General features: G+C 40.2%; 1 protein-coding gene across 3 annotated transcripts in view; it reads right to left on the bottom strand.

The window, feature by feature from the left end:
• The window catches only part of ATXN7 (ataxin 7), a 131,277-nt gene that overhangs the window by 95,664 nt on the left and 15,809 nt on the right, over positions 1 to 19,804 (bottom strand). For all 3 annotated transcript variants that reach the window (XM_081246308.1, XM_081246309.1, XM_081246310.1), the window contains exon 2: positions 7,111 to 7,206. The gene's annotated coding sequence lies outside the window, so the exon portion shown is untranslated. The remainder of the gene's footprint in view (positions 1 to 7,110; positions 7,207 to 19,804) is intronic.

A 19,804-nucleotide genomic window follows, 5' to 3' on the forward strand; every position in this document is an offset into this window, starting at 1 on the left:
TTTCACTGAAGTGATGGTAAGTATTACCATCTTATGGGCCCAGCAGTTAAGAACAGGTGTTCTAGAGCCAATGTGCCCAGGGTGAATCCCAGTTCTACCACTTATTTACTGTATAACTCTGGGGAAATTTTGACTTCTCTGTGCCTGTTTCCTCATTTATAAAATGATGTGGGACTTCCCTGGTGGCGCAGTGGTTAAGAATCCGCCTGCCAATGCAGTGGACACAGGTTCGATCCCTTGTCCAGGAAGATCCCACATGCCACGGAGCAACTAAGCCCGTGCGCCACCACTACTGAGCCTGCACTCTCGAGCCCACGAGCCACAACTACTGAGCCCACGCACTGCTAGTACTGAATCCTGCGAGCTCTAGGGGCCGTGCTCCACAACAAGAGAAGCAACCGCAGTGAGAAGCCCATGCACCGCAATGAAGAGTAGACCCTGCTCGCCGCGACCAGAGAAGGCCCGCGCAGCAACAAAGACCCAACAAAGTCCAAATAAAATAAAAGAATAAATATGATGTCAAATGGGAGTATCTACTTTGTGAGGAATATTAAGAAAGTTAATAGTGCAACAGTCCCCTACCCTAGAGCTATCGTTGCCAGCGCCATGCCTGTCACATAAGAAGCCCCAACGCTAACCTAGCCACGATACGCTAGCAGATGGTTCTTGCAGGGTAAGGCATGGCGTTAGGTTGTCAGTCCTTTGCTCTAACACTTTCAGGGGCTCAGCACTGACCACTGAACTCGATGAAAACGTTTCTGCTAGCACTCCAGGCCCTCTCCAGTTGGCCCCAGGCTCAGCTCCACCACATCTACAGTGTTCCCTCTTGCAGGTACTCTATAGTCCAGCCCAAATGACCAATTCATAGCTTTGAATATGCTCCCCCTCCAGATCCCAGCTCTCGAGCCTCTGTTCATACAGGCCACGCCATCTGTAATACTTCCCCCACCCCTTGGCTGAAATCCTAGTGTTCAGTCACGTTGCCCCTCAAGTTCCATTTCCTTAACAAAATCTTTCCTGATCTCTCACACTAAGCTCATAGGAACTCATCCCCACTTCTACATCTAAATCTAAATTGGACTTCCTGGACTCGGGTTAAGAGTATATGCCCTGAAATCAAGGTGGTAATGAGATATATGCTTAGTCTCCCAAGGATTAACAGTTTGCACTCCAACAGAAGGGTGTCATTTGGAACATGGAACCCACCTCATCACAAACCATAAGATATGCAGTGTCCAGGTCCCCAAGCTGGTCAGCAAAATACCTTAGGGCTGAACTCTAGGGCTAACAGTATAGGTGTGTTAGTACAAGAAGGAAGGAACAACACAGCTTTTTCTTCCCCCTTTCTGCAGCAAAGTTCCAGTCCTAAGTAAAGACACACATCTAGCAAACACAGTCCACCTAACTTTTCCACATTCTTTGTGTACACCCTGATCCAGGAACCCATCTGGGTTTCTACTGCTTCCCCAAAGGCAGACTGTTCCACAAAGGCTTGCAACCCCTTTCCACCTCTAAAATAAAACCTTCCATCTCTTGGTAAAGACAGATGGCATGCAGATTTTACTACATTTCACTAACATGTGAATGAATGACTATGAATGAATACAGTTCCCTATATTCAACCCCCAACCTAAACACATATTTTCTCATACAAAGGGTGAGACCTGAGCCCAAATGACTCTCCAGATTTCAGGGTCCCTAAACCTTTCTTCCCAGAAACACACAATTACTTCACTCCCATGGCCTCTCTGATTTTAAACGGCACCACCTATGACTCACGGCAAAGTTTTGACCTTTTATTTTAGCCTATTTAAACCTCTCTTTTGACATAAAATCTGCAGGACCCAGAGACCATGATCTTCTTCTCCACTTTCTACTGCATCCCCCTCTCCACCAAACTGCTCGAAAGTGAAGGAACTTCAGGAGCCGAAAAGGTGAATCAAAACAAAACCACTACTGGTAGGAAATCTATCTTTGCTGCTTTCTAGAGCTTCTCGCCTCCACTTCCGGAAACAGGGATCTTCACAAAACATTAGGATTTTTCCAAATGGTTTCTGGGGGAAGTGGCAGCACAGCAGCAAGCACAGGTGGATGATTAGAAGGCTGGAATCCAACTTACCAAGTATTTCTCACAAAACAGGGCCAAATAGATAAATTGGACTTCATCAAAATCATTAAACTTTTGTGCTTCAAAGGACACCCTAAAGGAAGTGAAAAGAACCCAGAGAATGGAGAAAATTTCTGCAAATCCAGTATCTGATAAGGGACTCATATCTAGAATGTATAAAGAGCTCCGACAGCAACAATAAAAGACAAAGAATCCAATTTTTGCAATGGGCAAAGGATCTCAATAGACATTTCTCCAAAGGAGGTAATACAAATGACCAACAAGCACCTGAAAAGATGCTCAACATCATTTGTCATTAGAGAAGTACAAATCAAAACCACAATGAGATACCACTCCACACCCACTAGGATGGCTAGTAAGGAAATAAAAACAAACAAAAACAGAAAATGACAAGTGTTGGTAAGGATGTGGAGGAATTGGAATCCTTCTACATTGTTGATGGGAATGTAAAATGGTGCAGCCCCTGTGGAAAACAGTTTGACAGTCTTTCGAAAGGTTAAACAAACAATTACAATATGATCCAGCAATTCCACTTCTAGGTATACACTCAAAGAACTGAAAGCAGGGACTCCAAGAGATACTTGTATACCACTGTTCATAATGGCATTGTTCACAAAGCCAACAGGTGGAAGCAACCCAAGTGTCCATCAACTGAAGAATAGCTAAGTAAAATGTGGTATAGCCACACAATAGAGTATTATTCACCCATTCAAAGGAATGAAGTACTGATACATGCTACAATATGGATGAACCTCAAAAACAAGCTAAGTAAAAGAAGCCAGGAACAAGAGGCCACGTATTATATGATTTCATTTATGTGAAATACCCAAAATAGGCAAATTCACAGAAACAAAGCAGAGCAGCGGCTTCCAGGGTTTGGTGAGAGGGGAGGATGGAAAGCGACTGGTTAATAGAAACTATGTTTCCTTTGGGGGTGATAAAAATGTTTTAGACCTAGATAGAGGTGTTGTCTGCACAACATGGTCAATATACTAAAATTGATTAAAGTGGTAAGTTTGTGGCATTTAAATTTTATCTCAATAAAGCTATTTTTTTTAAAAGCCAACATTAAAATCTGGAAAATTTCACACAAAATTCCAGATTGACTTCTCTTGAAAAATCTCTGTGATCTCACACCATTGGCCACAAGGTCCCTCCTAACAACCATCAGTTGGAGCGGAAGCTGGTCCTGGAGCCCATTTCTGCTACTGCCTAACCATGGACCATAATAGGACACATTTTGTCTCTGCCTCAGTTAGCTTCTCTGTAAAAGGAGGATCAAAACAGTATCTACCTCATCAGGTTGTTACAAGGAGTGAGTGAATTAATATGCTTAGAAGAGCGCCTGGCAAATACTTAGGGCTCATTAAGTGTTAGCTACTTTTACATTTTATGACACCTCATTTTCTTCGTAATAGAGGTAAATGGCATTTGCTTTTCAATTTTTTTGTTTGTTTTACAAATGAAAGTCTAGCATGTAATGTAGCAATCCAAAAGAAAGAAGTAGAAAGACAGCCAAGATGTAAGTTTTTTTAAAGTGACATACAAAATACTATGCATATGTGCCTGTTTTTGTGAAAATGTAATAATGATGATGACGATAAGTCTCTTCATAGACAATAGTCTAGATAGCTCTGGACTTATGGGTACTAGAGAAGGAAGGAATGTAATTATTATGCTTTTTATTAGGGTTTATATAATGTTTAAATTTTTTCCAGTTTTACTGAAATATAATTGACACATAAGATTGTATATGTTTACGGTATACAATGTGATGATTTGAGATACTTGAGAGAGATATATAGATATGGAGATATATATATATGTCTCAAAACAATTACCACGATAAGGTTAGTTGACATATCAATCACCTCACAGTTACCTAATTTTTTTAATAACAAACATTTATAATCAGGAACTATAATAAGCATATTCTTTAAAAGATGAAGAAACTCTAAATTAAATTTGTTTGCGACTTCCATGAGATTATCATAAAATTCCACAAGGTGAGCAGCAATAGCACAGATTGATAAAGCCAGAGGCCGCTTGCTTTGCTTTGAATCCCAGAGGCTGCGATTCCCAAAGCACTAACCTCTCTTCAGTTTCCTTCTTACTTAGGGAGTACACACTGCTATGTTTTACAGCTGCTAACAGAAGAGAGTCTAAACTGCTTGCCTGGCAGCCAACAACTTTCACTATCTGACTCAACATCCTTCTTTTCTAGTTTTATCATCCATCACGCCCCCTTACAAAGACTCCACTCCAGCTAAACAAGACATAAAATACACATCCTTCAAATACTTCTCCACATGCCATCCTTTTTTTTTATTTGAGGTAAAATTCACATAACATAGAATTCACCATTTTAAAGTATACAACTTAGTGACATTTAGTACACTACAATGTGGTGCAATCATCATCACTATTTTGTTCCAGAACATTTCATCACCCCGAAAGGAAACCCTGTACCTGTTAAGCAGTCACTCCCCGTCTCCCATCCCTCCCACAGCCCCTAGAAACCACATCTGTTTTCTTTCTCAATAGATTTGCCTATTTTGGATATTTCACAATGTTGAAACCATACAGTATGTGACCTCTTGTGTCTGGCTTCTTTCCGTTAGCCAGGTTTTCGAGGTTCACCCACGTTGGAGCATGTATCTGTAATTTTTTCTACTTTATGGCTGAATAAAATTCCACTGTGTGGATATACCAGTTTGTTTATCCATTCATCAGGTGATGGACGTTTGGGTTCTTTCCACCTTTTTGCTACTGTGACTAGTTACATGCCATTATCTTTTCCCTTCCTTCAGCTTCATGTGCTAATCAAAATCAAGCTTTCACGTGAGTTTCAAGTCAACTCTGACCTTTCCCAACTTAGCCTGGCCCAAAATCCTCACCTTTTTCTGACTTCCTTTATCACTTCTATACCCAAGGTAGCAAACTGTCACCACATGGCAGAATCCCACCGACTTATTTAGGTGGACTCAAACTGTTTTCTTAAATTGCTAACTTTGAAAAAAATCAGGAAAAGTCATTAAAGTTAAGATTTCAGTTCCCTTAAAATTTTGAAAGGTCTGGGTTATTTCAATAACCACAGTTTAACTGCTTTCACTGCTTTTACCCTTGCCCTCTATATCCTATCTCAATATAGTGGCCAGAGTGGTTTTATTAAAACAGAAGTCAAATCAATGTACTTACTTATTACATTTGCTACCTACTATCTGTTTCTTCTTATTAAAAGGTAAGTGCCACAATGGCAGGGACTTTGTCCCTTTGATTTACTAATTAATGCCCAGTGCCTGGAAGAGCACAGCATATAAGTAGGCACTCCATTAATATCTGTTAAATGGATTTTGGGACTGAGATCAGCTGGCACTGAAAAGGTAAGCCCTTTGAGATTAGTCATGAATTTAACAGTTTCTCATAGTTCCACCTGGTCCATTTCATTCCTCCACATGTCTGATCTCTGCAGTCTTGAGTTGCGATACTTCTTTACCCCCCTTGTCACTGGCTTCCTGGTATCCTATTATACTTGACTTTTCATCGGAACAGTATTCAAAAAGGGTAAGTCATAATTATAGTCTGTCAAAATCACCTCCTATTCTTCTCTTTTCCTCCTCAAGGATAATCCTTCTGCACGTAGCAGAAGCTCAGTAAACAGCTATGGACTGAAGAGGTCCTTTGGCATATTTCTGTTCAATGTGTTTCCTCTCTACCTTCACCTCCCACTCCCTCATACCCCACCACTGCCAGTTGCTGACCACCATCTAGGAAAGCCCTGCTTCTTGCTTCTCTGGCACTTTCCAGACATTCCACGGTGAATGCCATCCTTGGTGATGACTCTGATGATCACTGAAAGATACCTCTACATTGCTGGCCTTTCAGCTTTGGGCTGGAAAATTTTAAGGGCCTGTTTTGAAGGTGGAGACTTCAGAGCTGCCCAGTCCTGTTCTTCTAAACATCTTAACAAAACTGCTACATCCTTCTACAAGCTCCTGTTTCTGTTTGGTCACAGTCAAAATGTTATCTTTGCACATGCATGTTCATGTTGTCCAAAATGTTTCCATCTTTGCTACAGATGCCTAAAACCTGACTGAGGCATTGCATTTGTTGCCTAAATATGTAAGTTGATCAATTTCAGAGGCTGAAACTCCTTTGGTCTTTCCTGTTTGGATTCTGTTCAGTTTTATCCTTCAATGACTCATCTTAAACTGCATCTTAACTTGGAAGCCCCTCTCATTCCTTTCAAGAGTAGATGGGAGGAGGCATCTTTTTTTTTTTTTAAATAAAAACACCTTCAGAAATTTTTCTTCTTTTTCACATTATATGATACTTACCACCCTCCTCCCCAAATAGTAAATGAAAATAGTGAGTATGTAGTGAGGAACTCAATCAATGGTGACTGCTATTTTTATAATGATCTGGGACTGCTCACGAGCAGAGCCGGCAGGCTGGGCAAAGGCACTGGGCCCAGAAAGTGCACCTGAAGTTCTCCGGTCTGTTTTACAATTTCCTTACGATCTCCCCTGCCCTCAGCAGCTGGGTCTACATTGCTTGGAGAGAGAAGAAAACAGGAGCTTGGGAAAGTGGAACAGGACAAAAGTGCAAGAGCACATCTTTAGACAACTTCACAGGAAAAGGTGAATATGGATTGGGTTGCGGGGGGGGGCGGGGGGGTGGTGGTGGGCAGGCGGTGTGGGTTCCTATCTCCAAAGTATTCCAAAAATTTTAATGAATTTGGGGGAGGGAAGGTTATTTAGCAGATTTTATTTGGACAAACATCTAAAAATACTGTACTCTAAAATTCACTGTCATTTCATATTAATAAGATCATATTCAACGATCCAATGCTTAAAATTGGAGACCTTACTCAGATACCTTAAATTTAAAAAATTATCATCCTTTGGTAAAACTCAAACTCCATTATAATCAGAGGCACTGCAGCATTTACTCAGCTGTGCTATGTTGAAAGAACCAGTTACCTTTTCTTTGGAGGGCAGGCCAAAAATCCGGATCGATTTACCAGTGGATCTTCATCTGCTGTGATTGTAGAAGCTCCTCCTTAATTTTGTTCAGACCTACAAAAAAAGGGGCAAAGCGATGAAACAATGTATAAAATTAATCAGAAATCTACAGTCTCATTAGTTGCCAGATGTCCCAAAATTATATGTGTTTAAAATGTCGAAGTGTTAATATTCGAGTCACTTTACCAATTTGACGACAAATGCAATTCAATTTTTTTTTACAATGAACTTAATTGGCTATATTTATACAATAAACTAAGAACAAACAACTATTCAATATGTACATAGAGTCAGCCTCCTGGGGCTTAAAATCATTGTGTGTAATCTGCCACTAGTGAGTTTTCACTTAATTTTTAAAATGGCTATTCAGAAAGCCTGCTCCTATGAAACCTGTCAGAATCACAGATTTTAACCCACACATAACACACTGAGTGAGAATATTATTTGGAAAGCTCTCTCTGTCCTTTATCATTCAGCAGTTTATAAAAGCAATTCATAATAGTACAAACAGGAAACAAAAACTCAATTAAACCATCTTCCTAAAAAAACACAAAGAAATTACCCGTTCCCTTATCTGCATATTTCTGTACATATGCCTTCATACATATTTCAAGTAGAATGTGGGTACTACTCAAATTAATCTGGGGAAGAGCACTGAGTTGTGGAATTAAGGGATTGGAGATTAACAAACCAGAGTTAGAAATTAAGCTGGTTTTCGAGTTTGACATGCAGCAGGAGGGAGAAAACAGCAAATATGTACAATGAGACAGCTATGGAACAGATGCTGTCCAAGTATATAAAGCACAAGGCAGGCTGATTTCATATGAAAAATTCACTAGTAATACACTTCTCTTCCTATAATCCTCACTGGCTATACACCAAGGCTTTGCTCAACTTTTATTTATTATCACGTACTCTAAGACGGCAAATATTTCTATGGTTTGAGGTGCCAATAAAGCATCTTCCAAAGTCAGTGGCTGAAATTCTATGTTTGAATTCCATGTTTGAACATTTTTTCATAATTACCTTTATTGGCTTTTAAGTTATTCCTGGATCATATCCTTCCCCTCTCCCTTTTTTAAACAGTCTGTTTTATTCACCCACAAAATGTTACTCAGCAGTGTAATCATTCAGTAAAGTAATCATTCCTACAATCTTTATAAGCCAGCTGTTTCTCTTTCTCAGATTTCTAATTGCTTCCCAGTCTTCTATCTTTTAAAAATTTTCTCTGATTTCCATTTCAGTGTTCCTTTTCTGCCTTATTTCCAATAAAAGCCACTATCTTGTTTAACATGTCTGTCCTGAGCCAAAATTCATTTCTTTGCATTCTAAACATTTTACGGCTATGCAAAATCACTCAAAGAAAGCTACAAATTCCCAGGATACAGGCAGCCAATAAAGATGTTATGTTACAGATAACCACCTCTTTGACGACGGTGATTCCTTCAAGGTAGGCTGGAGATGCAGATACAACAACACCGGCATCATGTGTGCTTGACCCTACTTCTCTAAGTCAAGCTAGTTTTCAGTTTTCCATCAGAACACTTCAGCTATATCTCCAAAGTATCCAAGGAAGTCATCAGAGTGCTATGAAATCTCCCCCAAGATAGTGTTTGCCATTAAAAGAATTCACCGTTTACTAGCCTGAATACTGTAAAAATGCTTTAAGAGAAACCCTATTCTTAGAGAAAAATGGTAGTGGCAGTTACTAAAAATAAACATTTAAAAATAGTAACTTTTCTACTTAGAATAGGGGTCAGAAATCTTTCTTTAGTAGGAAAAAAACAACTATCACACATTTGTATATATTCTTTCATTTTATCTTCACAATAACACTGTGCTCAAAAGAGCTGTTATTTATGATCTCCATTTTACTAGTGAGGAAACAAACTGAGAGAAGGTCGTAATTTGCTCAAGATAACCCAGAAAATAAATGGTTTGAAACTGGAACCAGAATGGAGGCCTTTGGTGCTATTTAGTTCCCTTTCCAGTATACCAAACTGCCTAAACAGCAACTTAATTTTGTTTTGCGAAGAGAAAGAAATAATTTAAAAGGAAGACTGGAGAACATTTTCTAACAACAGAAACATAAAACTTGATAGCTTTTACTCATTCACCACCTACTATGTAACAAGCATTCAACAAACACAATTTTTTAAAAGATTTTTTAAATGGCAACCCATTAGAGGTGGGAGAGGAGATGGAAACAAGAAGAAAGAAAAGACCTAATTTGAATGTTCTCCAAAGTCCTGACAGGCATAAATTTAATTTATTTACTCTTTTTTTAAATTTTTGGTTGGGGGGTGGAGGATGGAGCTTGTAAAAGATGGCTTTCTTCTAGAGTAGCTGCCTAGCCCATGGTGACCCTTTTTGTAAGCACCATATAACCCAATGCCAAGTAATGCTTGTACTATGAAACTCCAAACTCCTCTCTTGTTTTGGTGAAAGCTGGACACATGACCCAAACTGAGACATTCAACTGGTTCTCCTGAGCACTAGAAATTGGGACGAAGAGGGTCTACTCTGGTCTACGCTGCAAGCTCCCCCATGTGCTCTCAGTCTCTAGGAAAAAGCCAGTCAGCAAAGACTGACACGAATGAACATGCTGCTCAGAGTACATCAGCCCCAGGAGGCCCTGAAGCCCCACAGGACAGAAAGGGAAACAGTTTCTGCCCAGGGGGTTCTAGGGCTTTCCTGTCCCACGTATAGTCTCCCAGAGGACCCAAGCACATCCTTCTGCAGGGTTTTAAGAATCCTCTGGACCTGAAGGGTAAATGGCCCCCCCTAATCAGAGCTTGAATTTTTAGGAATTGATTTCTGATAACCGCAACAAAAATAATCTTGCTCAAGACAGTAAAACTTCTGTACTGAAAAATAAATAAATAAATAAATAAATAAAAGGGCAGATATCAGCAGAATTTGATATAAAAGAAGATCCTGTGGAATGCCCAAGGGTTCAGAAAAATCCTCTCATTAACTTTAAACAGGGAAAAGCCCACAGTTACATGGGCACTGTTGTATCAACTTTAACAAAGAAAATGACTTATTTTCCAGGAGTAACATTTCTATGTCCTTTTAAGACTCTGAGACCCTTGTTGCAATTTATGGCATAATCTGGATCACTTCTTGTTACATAATTGAGTCTATCAAAATTAAGCACTAATCATGATAGAGGAAGGAAAATACAGGCTAAACTGAGTTGGTCCTGTTTTTAAGCATAGCAGTATACACTTTCTATTTCCTAAACTTTCTTAAATTCTAGGCAAACCACGGAGCTGCAGTGTGAGAATGCACCTCAGGTGCTTGCACAGGCTGTGAAAGGGAAGAGAAAGGGCTAGAAAGGTGGGCCCAACAAGGAGGGCGACACAGGTTTTGACTTGATTCTATCTTCTAAGCTGGAGGTGAGGGAAGGCGGACTCCTCTCTCCATCTCTCTAGAGAAGTTTACCCCAGCCGGTTTATTTATTCAACGAAAACGTGTGGAGCACGTGCCCCCTACCAGGTTCTGTGCCTCACGAGCCCCAGAACCAGGAGCGTATTCCTTTGAGCTGCCTAACTCCCAGGTTACACATTTTTCTCTCCACTCTTTGACTCTCACTGCAAACAAAGAACATGGGCCTAAAATAGTTCACTTTTTTGTCTGTTTGCTTGGTGATCTTAGGGGGAGAAAAAGGGAATTTGTTGCTAATATTTAAAAGTTAGAAAGATTCACTTAAAATTCCGTATTTCCACTTTCTCTTTGAAGGTCCAAAAATTTGGCCACTGAGGCCGGCTTTCCCACATGGGGATAACTGGCTGATGCCGCGTCGTGGGCTACCTCTTGTCAGTGGGCATGTACTTCCCAAAGTACGCAGCTTGGCCACATCACTTATTTTCCTTCCAGGCCTGTCTCCTGTAGACAGCCAAGCTTGTGACACTGAGCCTTTGTCATTTTCCTAAGTCTCTTCTCCCAAATGAAAAACCACAAACCAAAATTTTTAAAACAGGTTACATTGTCAACTGTAGGCATATTCTCCAAAAATGTGATTTGACAGTGTCCCTAGTTTATTCACTCTCTTCCCACCCAAGTTCCACCTTGCTTTCACCCTAACTGGTTTTCTCCCTGGCAAAGCAAATTTAATAATGAAACTCTATAAAGTTGGCCCTCCTATCCACAGGTTCCACATCTGTGGATTCAACCATCACTCATCTGGTGGGGCACTATGTTTACAGTCTGTAGTTGGTTGAAACCGTGGATGCAGAACCCATGGATACCATGGGACTGGAGGGTCCACAGTGCAGTACTGGAATAAGTCTCCCACAGATACTGTCAAGTTTTTGCACCTACTGCTCTAAGGGTCACTCCACTGAACACCAAAAAAGAGTTTGAAAACATAACCAGTAAAGAGGGAGCTGAAGCCAGTTACTAGGAAGAACTCCAGAACCTCTGGCCTAGGTTTCAGGGATACGTTTTAGTACCTGCAGTCAGTCATGGGCTTTCCTGACCCTCCGTGAAACTCCTCACGCAAAGTCTTAACATTTTTTTTAATTTATTTATTAATTTGTTTTTATTTTTGGCTGTACTGGGTCTCCGTTGCTGCTCATGGGCCTTCTCTAGTTGAGGCAAGCAGGGGCCACTCCCCGCTGCGGTACGCGGGCTTCTCATTGTCTTGGTCTCCCTTGTTGCAGAGCACAGGCTCTAGAGCGCAGGCTCAGTTGCTCCGTGGCATGTGGGATCCTCCCAGGCCAGGGCTCGAACCCGTGTCCCCCGCATTGGCAGGCGGACTCCCAACCACTGCGCCACCAGGGAAGCCCAGTCTTAACATTTTAAAAGGAGCCTCCAGGGCTTCCCTGGTGGCACAGTGGTTAAGAATCTGCCTGCCCATGCAGGGGACACGGATTGGAGCCCTGGTCCGGGAAGATCCCACATGCTGCGGAGCAACTAAGCCTGTGCACCAAAACTACTGAGCCTGCACTCTAGAGCCCATGAGCCACAACTACTGAGCCCGTGCACCACAACTACTGAAGCACACGCGCCTAGAGCCCGTACTCTCCAACAAGAGAAGCCACCGCAATGAGAAGCCCGCACACCGCAACAAAGAGTAGCCCCTGCTCACCGCAACTAGAGAAAGCCCGCACGCAGCAACGAAGACTCAAAGCAGCCAAAAATAAATAAATAAAATAAAATAAATTAAAAGAAAAAAAAGGAGGCTCCATTTTCTGACAACTTCTACATATCCACACACATTCAGCCCCTCTTCTCTCTCCAAAGGGTTCAACATAGCCATCCCTCCCTCCCTTTGCCATTTAAGTCTCACGGCTCTCCCATCTCAAGCCCTAACTCTCCCAGATTTCACTGAGATTAACTGGGCTCTCTATCCTTTTAGCTCAGGGGTCAGCAGGCCATTTTTCCATTAGTTGTGACTACAGTACACTCTTTCACCAGTAGCCTTAAGAGAGAACCAAAAATATAATAAAATTCCCAGTAGTTCTCTAATTTGCCTGCACAAAATCCTTGGGCAAGGCAGTGGGTTTACAAGTCGATTTACAGAAGCACACAAAAACAATAACAATAGTAGCAGCTGACATGTACTAAGCACTTACTATGTGCCCAGTACTATTAACACATAGTAAACCCTTTACACATATCATCTCACTTAATCGTCCCAGGTCTATGATGTCAGAACTTTTACTCCACTCCTTTAAAAGAGAGAAAACTGAGGCTTGCGAGGAGAGGCCGATTAGGGGCAGACCTGAGGCAGCTGCACACTCAAGCTGAGCTTGTACCGTTCCTTCCACTGCCGCCCCACAGCAATTCCTACCTCTATTCCTCCACACCTGCTCTTCTCACCACCTTGAATTCCTTCCTTCCTACCTTCCAAGAAACTCACCCTTCCTATGTCGGTTTCTTAGAAGCAGGGTCTGCAACGTTTCAACCTTGTATCCCCAGGGCTGTTAATAAATGTTTGCTGAACAGAATTAAGTTAAAGGAACCACAGGCTCTGACAGCTACCCATCCACTCAAGTTAACATGGGCCTGGGTGGGATGTTCTTGCCTTGCTAAGAACTTGCAGTTAGGCCTGAGCAAAAAGTAGCTGTTCTGACATTTACCCTCACTCTTCCCTGATAAACTCACGGAGAGAGTTCAACACTGAGAAAGTTCTGGGAAGAAGAGAGGAGAGGTAAATCACGGCCCAATACTACTGTTGTCCTCGTCATAGAACAATAAAAAGTCTGTGGAGTTGAATGGGAGGATGCCAGCCTTGGGGGACAGAGAGGGTTTCTCCCCCAATATTCTGCCTGGGGAACACTAATCTCCTATTACTGAACCGGGGTTTTGGAATTCTAAAATTCATATAAACATACTCAGTCAAGTCATTCTTTGCTACTCTAAGCAGTCCTTTAGGAAAGATGACAAATAAATGAACAGCTAGCAAGTATTTAGCTCTGGGGCCATACATATTAACATTATCAGTAATAATAACTCTTACTGAATGTTTACTCTGGGCCAGACCCTGTGCTAAGCACTTTGTATGCCCAGTCTTGTTTAAACTTCACCACATCCCTATGAAGAATATTTATAAGTGAGGAAGTGGAGGTCTATAGTAGCTAGATGGCATGCCCAAGGTCATTACCAAATGGCTTACAGTAAAGGCAGTGGCTAGTGGGACAAATGTGCAATTTGTATTAACAATGTTTGCAGGCTTTTTAAGTTCTTCATCCTTCCTCTTGAAATAAGGCCACCTAAAGGCAGGCTGAGTAACCTATTACAAATCTCACTTTCTTCTCTAAAAGATCCAGGAAAAATCCCTCCTCTTCTATTAAGCCTTTCTAATTATTATTTGTATAGACTGCCAGTGCTCACCTATATCCACATTCTCCTCTTCCTGAGCACACAATTAGACTAAATTTCCCAGGATTTGTTCTAGTAAGGTGTAACCATATGACTGAGTCCTAAAACATGAACAGAAATGTTTGGGGCCACTTCTAGGTTTGGCCCAGACAAACCTCCTTGTCTTGATCCTCAATCTCTCATACCCTCTACTGGTCAAATGGAGAAGGCTCCAAGCACCTAGAGGTGAGCAAAGTCACAAAATTTCACCCTTGAATGACTGGGTGAAGCAAGAGCCTCCTTGCCAACTCACACTGAGCTGTGACTTGAGTGACACGTAAACATGTATTGTGTTAAGCTACTGAGGTTTTGGGTAGTGACAGCAGTCAACCTACACTAACACAGTATTATTGTTGTTACTCTATCATCATACTTTTCATTATCAATGGCACAGCTATAATGGATTGAAAGTGTACTAATAGGAAATACATACCTATATTATTCATTTCTCATTATGAGGTAGGTATTATCTGCATGCTACAGGTGACAAAAATCAAGGGTAAGAGATCAATAATCATTTCCTCCTCTGAATATTTATAGCATTTACAATCTGAAAGATTTACTTAGTAATTAATTATGACTTGCCTTATTATACACATTGCATTGATAGGTTAAGTAGTTTTCACTCCCGTCGTTAGTTGCTTTTTCTTGTACCTATAAATTATTTTCCTCATCTGGATAGAAAGCTGCTAAAAGGAGGGGTAGATCTTATATCTTTAAATTCTGTATCACTTCACACATTGTATAAATACACAAGTTAATTAATTGATATATATTCTTTAAATTATCTCTATATAATGTGTGTGTGTGCGTATATATCTATATAGATATAGATAGATAGTGTTTTGGGCCACAGGCCTCTTAAGTATACCTGACCAAGAAAAATGGCTTATTTGCTATGAAGAGTTACTTAGTATGCTGTTTATTTCAGGCCCATCACTTAATGAGTATCATTAATGCAATTTTTCAATACTATAATTACATGCGTAAATGTACATACACAGTACAGTGGCTGGCATACATTCAATGATAGATAAATGATTGTTTCCCTTCTCCTCCATACCAATAGCTACTTTAAGTAGGGTCAAATGCTACTTGAAGAAAAAAAAAAAGAAAAATGTTGTCAGTAAATAGAGGCTGATTTTCATTACAAAGAATAGTTTCCTGTCTGGGAGGAAGACTGTCTAAAATGTCAGGAGCTAGAGTCAACTGGAGATCAAACACCAGTTACAAGAGTATCCCATTTGTAGGGCCTCCCTGGTGGCGCAGTGGTTGAGAGTCCGCCTGCCGACGCAGGGGATACGGGTTCGTGCCCCGGTCTGGGAGGATCCCATATGCCGCGGAGCGGCTGGGCCCGTGAGCCATGGCCTCTGGGCCTGCGCGTCTGGAGCCTGTGCTCCGCAACGGGAGAGGCCACAACAGTGAGAGGCCCGCATACCGCAAAAAGAAAAAAAAAAAAAAAAAAAAAAAAAAGAGTATCCCATTTGTAAAAATCTGTGCAGGAACAGGAACTCTGGGCAAGCCGAGGAGCAGGGCTCACTCCTTCACCTTCACCACCAGTGAACTCAGAATGGTGCCTTGGGACCCACCTTCTATTTGCTCAATTACAATTCTGTAGGTCTGGCCACATGGGATTCCCTAGAGCCATGGTATCATTATTTGTGGCCAAACACTAAGGCACCCTCCTACAGCTTGCAGCGTATTTTTAATATTTTGTTCAAAAACAACACACCGGATTCTGAGGAAGATTTGTTCCTTTGGAGGCTGTTTGTTCGCAGCCTTCATTTACACACAGGACTCCATTTCCAAAGAATCTCATTAACATGATGAAGATACTGGCTTTCTTATGGTGATACTTCACAATAACCACATATGGCAATTCTGTGACACGATCTTTACATTAGCTAATTAATGTAAATATGTCAATTGTTGTTCATTTAAATATCCTGTTCCAAAAGTCTCTCTTCTTTAAAGAGTTCTTTCAGGATGAAATGGAACACGAATGTGGGTCAGTTACTTTATTTGGTACAATTAAAGTATATATTTGGACTTCTTACTCCTGCTCAGTAATCAATTGTAATATTTACTGTGTTGATGAAATTGGCTTCTCCCGGGGTAATTTTCCCTCTAACTTGTCCGTATCATCCTTAACGGCAGGCAATAAGGTTAATGCTATGATCAGCTATTACGTCGGCACATACAACTTTTGCTGCTGTTCAAATATAGCAACACAGAGTACACAACACCCAAGCTAGAAAAATACAGGTTTGAAAATTAGTGAATCAAACTCTGGATGATAACTCTTTTAAAAATAATTATTCCTTAAAAATGTTTAACATAAATATTCTTTTTAAAATAAAATTATTTTTAAAATACTCAGTGAAAAAAGCCAATCTCAAAAGATCACATTTATGTAACATTCCCAAAACGACAAAATTATAGAGCTGGAGAACAGATTAGTGGTTGCCAGGAGTTAGAGACTGTGAGGGTAACAGGAATGACTGTACCTCGGAAGAGGCAGCACAGGGGAGATTTTTGCAGTGATGGAATAGTTCTGCACCTTGATTACTGTAGTGGTTACATGCATTGACAGATGAGATAAACTAACACAGAACTATACCCATACCTTATATACCAATGTCAATTTCCTGGCTTTGCTACTGGGCTATAGTTAGGTAAGATGTAATCAATGGGAGAAACTAGGTGAAGAGCAACCAGGACCTCTCTGTACTATCGTCACAATTTCCTGTGAATCTTGAATTATTTCAAAATTAAAAGTTAAAGAAACAGCTAAATGTTGGATTATAAATATATTTCACAGAATAATTTATTCATCCTATAAGATTATAAATAATACCCAAGCCTATGCAAATATATTTTATCATCTGATTTTCCATTTTGTATACAAATGAACTACCAATTATCTTGACAGAGGCAAGGAGAGAGTGAAAATGGAGTAGGTTTTAGAACTGGTTTTGCTGTCAGGATGCATACTGTTCAGGACAATGTAACATGGACCACTTTGGCAGCCAACATCTGGATGTCTTACAAAGGGCAGGTAGTATACAATATGTAAAAAATAAGAGCATGTATTTAAAGACTTATTTTAAAATCTGTCAGATTCTGCCATTAAAAAAATAGAGAGCCATGAAATAGTATACTTTAAATATAACAACCTATTTGTGGTATCAAGATCCCATTGAGCATATGATTATATGCAATTTGCAAAATGCATCATTAGACTTATGTGATTATCAAATATGAGATTTATTTTCTTATGTACACATGGCAATCATTTCTACAATTCAAACATCTCTCTGGCTAAATTAATATAAATTGCTGCAATGTGCCAATAATAAATGAGACAAAAAGAATTCCAGAAGCCAGTGTAATTAAAGCCAGTGTAAGTTATTTTCACTAGGGCTTTAGACAGAGATCTTTTTATCACTGACTGAAATGTAACATTCTGGGACTACATCAAAAACATGACTCCCCGATTCCCTGTATCTCACACCTAAGCTGGCTCAACACTGGTTCATCATGACTCGGAATCTAAAGAGAGGCTGGCAGCACTTCATAAATACCTTCCTGTTCGCTCCTTTCTACAGTGATGCAATTTGACCTACATTTCCAGTGCCCATTGAAACTTCGTAGGAGGGGGAAGAGGAGAGTTTTTCATTTCTCCTACCCTCTGATTAACTAGGACAGCAAATGCCACTCAAGGGACTGCTACTGGGCAGAAGCAAAGGGGGAAGAAAGTCATGCCAGTAGGAAATTCCACAAGAGAACATTTAGAAATACTGCATTCTCTGATTCTGCAAACAAACTGTCATGGCTTTACAAGACAACAGCAAGGAAATTGCCCCACTTTACACCATAATCATCCTAGAACACCATGGGCTGTTTTATTTACTTCAGGCTCCCAGCATGAAAATTAAACTTGAACTATAGATTAATCTTTGCCACAGTCTTTTTTTAAAAATAAACTTTTAATTTTAGAATGATTTTTAAGTTTACAGAGAAGTTGTAAAGATTAAACAGAGTCCCTATACACCCCACCCCATTTCCCCTATGGTTCACCTCTTAGTGTGCCATATTTGTCATAACTAATGAACCAATACTGACACATTACTATTAACTGAAGTCCATAGTTTATTCAGATTTCCTTAGTTCTTGCCTAATGTCCTTTTTGCACTCCAGGATCCCATCCACATCACATTACATTTAGTTGTCATGTCTCCCTTCTCCTCCTCTAGAACATGTCAGTTTCTCAGACTTTCCTTTTTTGATAACCTTGACAACAGTTTTGAGGAGTACTGGTGAGGTATTTTGTAGAAAGTGTTGAATTGTTTGTCCAATGTTTTTCTCAGGATTATAATGAGATTCTTGGATTGGGGGAGGAAGACCACAGAGCTCAAGTACCACCCTTGTTATGTCATGTCAAGTGTACATTTGTCACTGTTGTTGTTAACCTGATCAACTGGCTGAAGTAGTGTCTGTCAGGTTTCTCCCCTGTAAAGGTTCTCCCTCCTCTTTCCATAGTGTACTCTGGGGAAGGAAGTCACTGTGCAAGGCCCACATTTAAGGGGTGGGCAGTTATGTTACACTTCCTTTCAGGGGATTATCGACAAAAATCATTTGGAATTCTTCCACAAAGAAAATTTATCTATTCTAATTTGCTTTACTTATTCAATCATTTATTTGTATCAGTATGGACTCAGGGGTATGTGCTTTACATTATTATTTTGCTATATATATATATATATATATTACATATTATATATATTTTATTAGTATTTATTATAGGTACATTTATATATTTTATTTATATTTATTTTATATCTTGGGTTATAATTTAAAACTACATTATTTAGTTAAATCATCCCAGCTGTGACCACTGGGCACTCTTTCAGGCTCCTGTGTCCCTTTGACATACCTCATCATTCATTGTGTGTTGTGTATGTGTGTTTTGTTTCATCACTTTCTTGCTTTCTGGCATTAGAATACCCTCCAGGCTGATCTTGCTTATTCCCTGCCCCAGCCATAGAATTAAGTCATGTGTCGTTCCTTTTATTGGAAATGGTATTAGAAACCAAGATCTGGGAACTGGGGCTTATCAAAGTCTTTTAATGTTTGACACTTGTATTAAATTTCTGTATGAACTACTTGCATAGTAAATCAACACAATTATCCCATTAAGTATCTTCACTTTGTGGTATAACATGCTAAATCATGAAGAGGATGCTTAGTAATCAAACTACCATGTGACTGGCCAAACCTTCAGGTTTGATATGACAATAAATGCCTATTGCAAAGAAAGTTCCGGGGCAGGGCGGGGTGGGGTGGGGGGCAGCAGTGGAGAAACAGAATGAACTTTTTTTTTTTTTAAATGCAAGAAGGTCTCCTCTTTTCTCTCCCTCCCCCCCATTACCATTATATGGTACTTCTTTTATGTCAGCTCTTAATTACCTGAGTTAAAGGAAAACAGAAATATCAGATCTATCTATGAAATACATTGATGATGACCAATGACAGCAGCTACACTTTCCTATTTATGGTCTGAATATTTTAAGGTTACACATAGTTTATCTTAACTGAGACTAAACTAATCAGCCCAACACAAGGACAGAGCTAGGAGCTTCCTGGGCATCAGGGGTTACCTAATGGGAAACAAACAGATTTCCATAGATAACTGAACCGCACAGAATGGAGTTAATCACATGCAACACACACAGGAAAATTCTTCACCTCAGACTCCAGCCATTAGTCTGTGTAAACAGAC

This window comes from Mesoplodon bidens, assembly GCF_964165515.1.
Source record: "Mesoplodon bidens genome assembly, chromosome: 10".
NCBI classification, from domain to species: Eukaryota; Metazoa; Chordata; class Mammalia; order Artiodactyla; family Ziphiidae; genus Mesoplodon; species Mesoplodon bidens.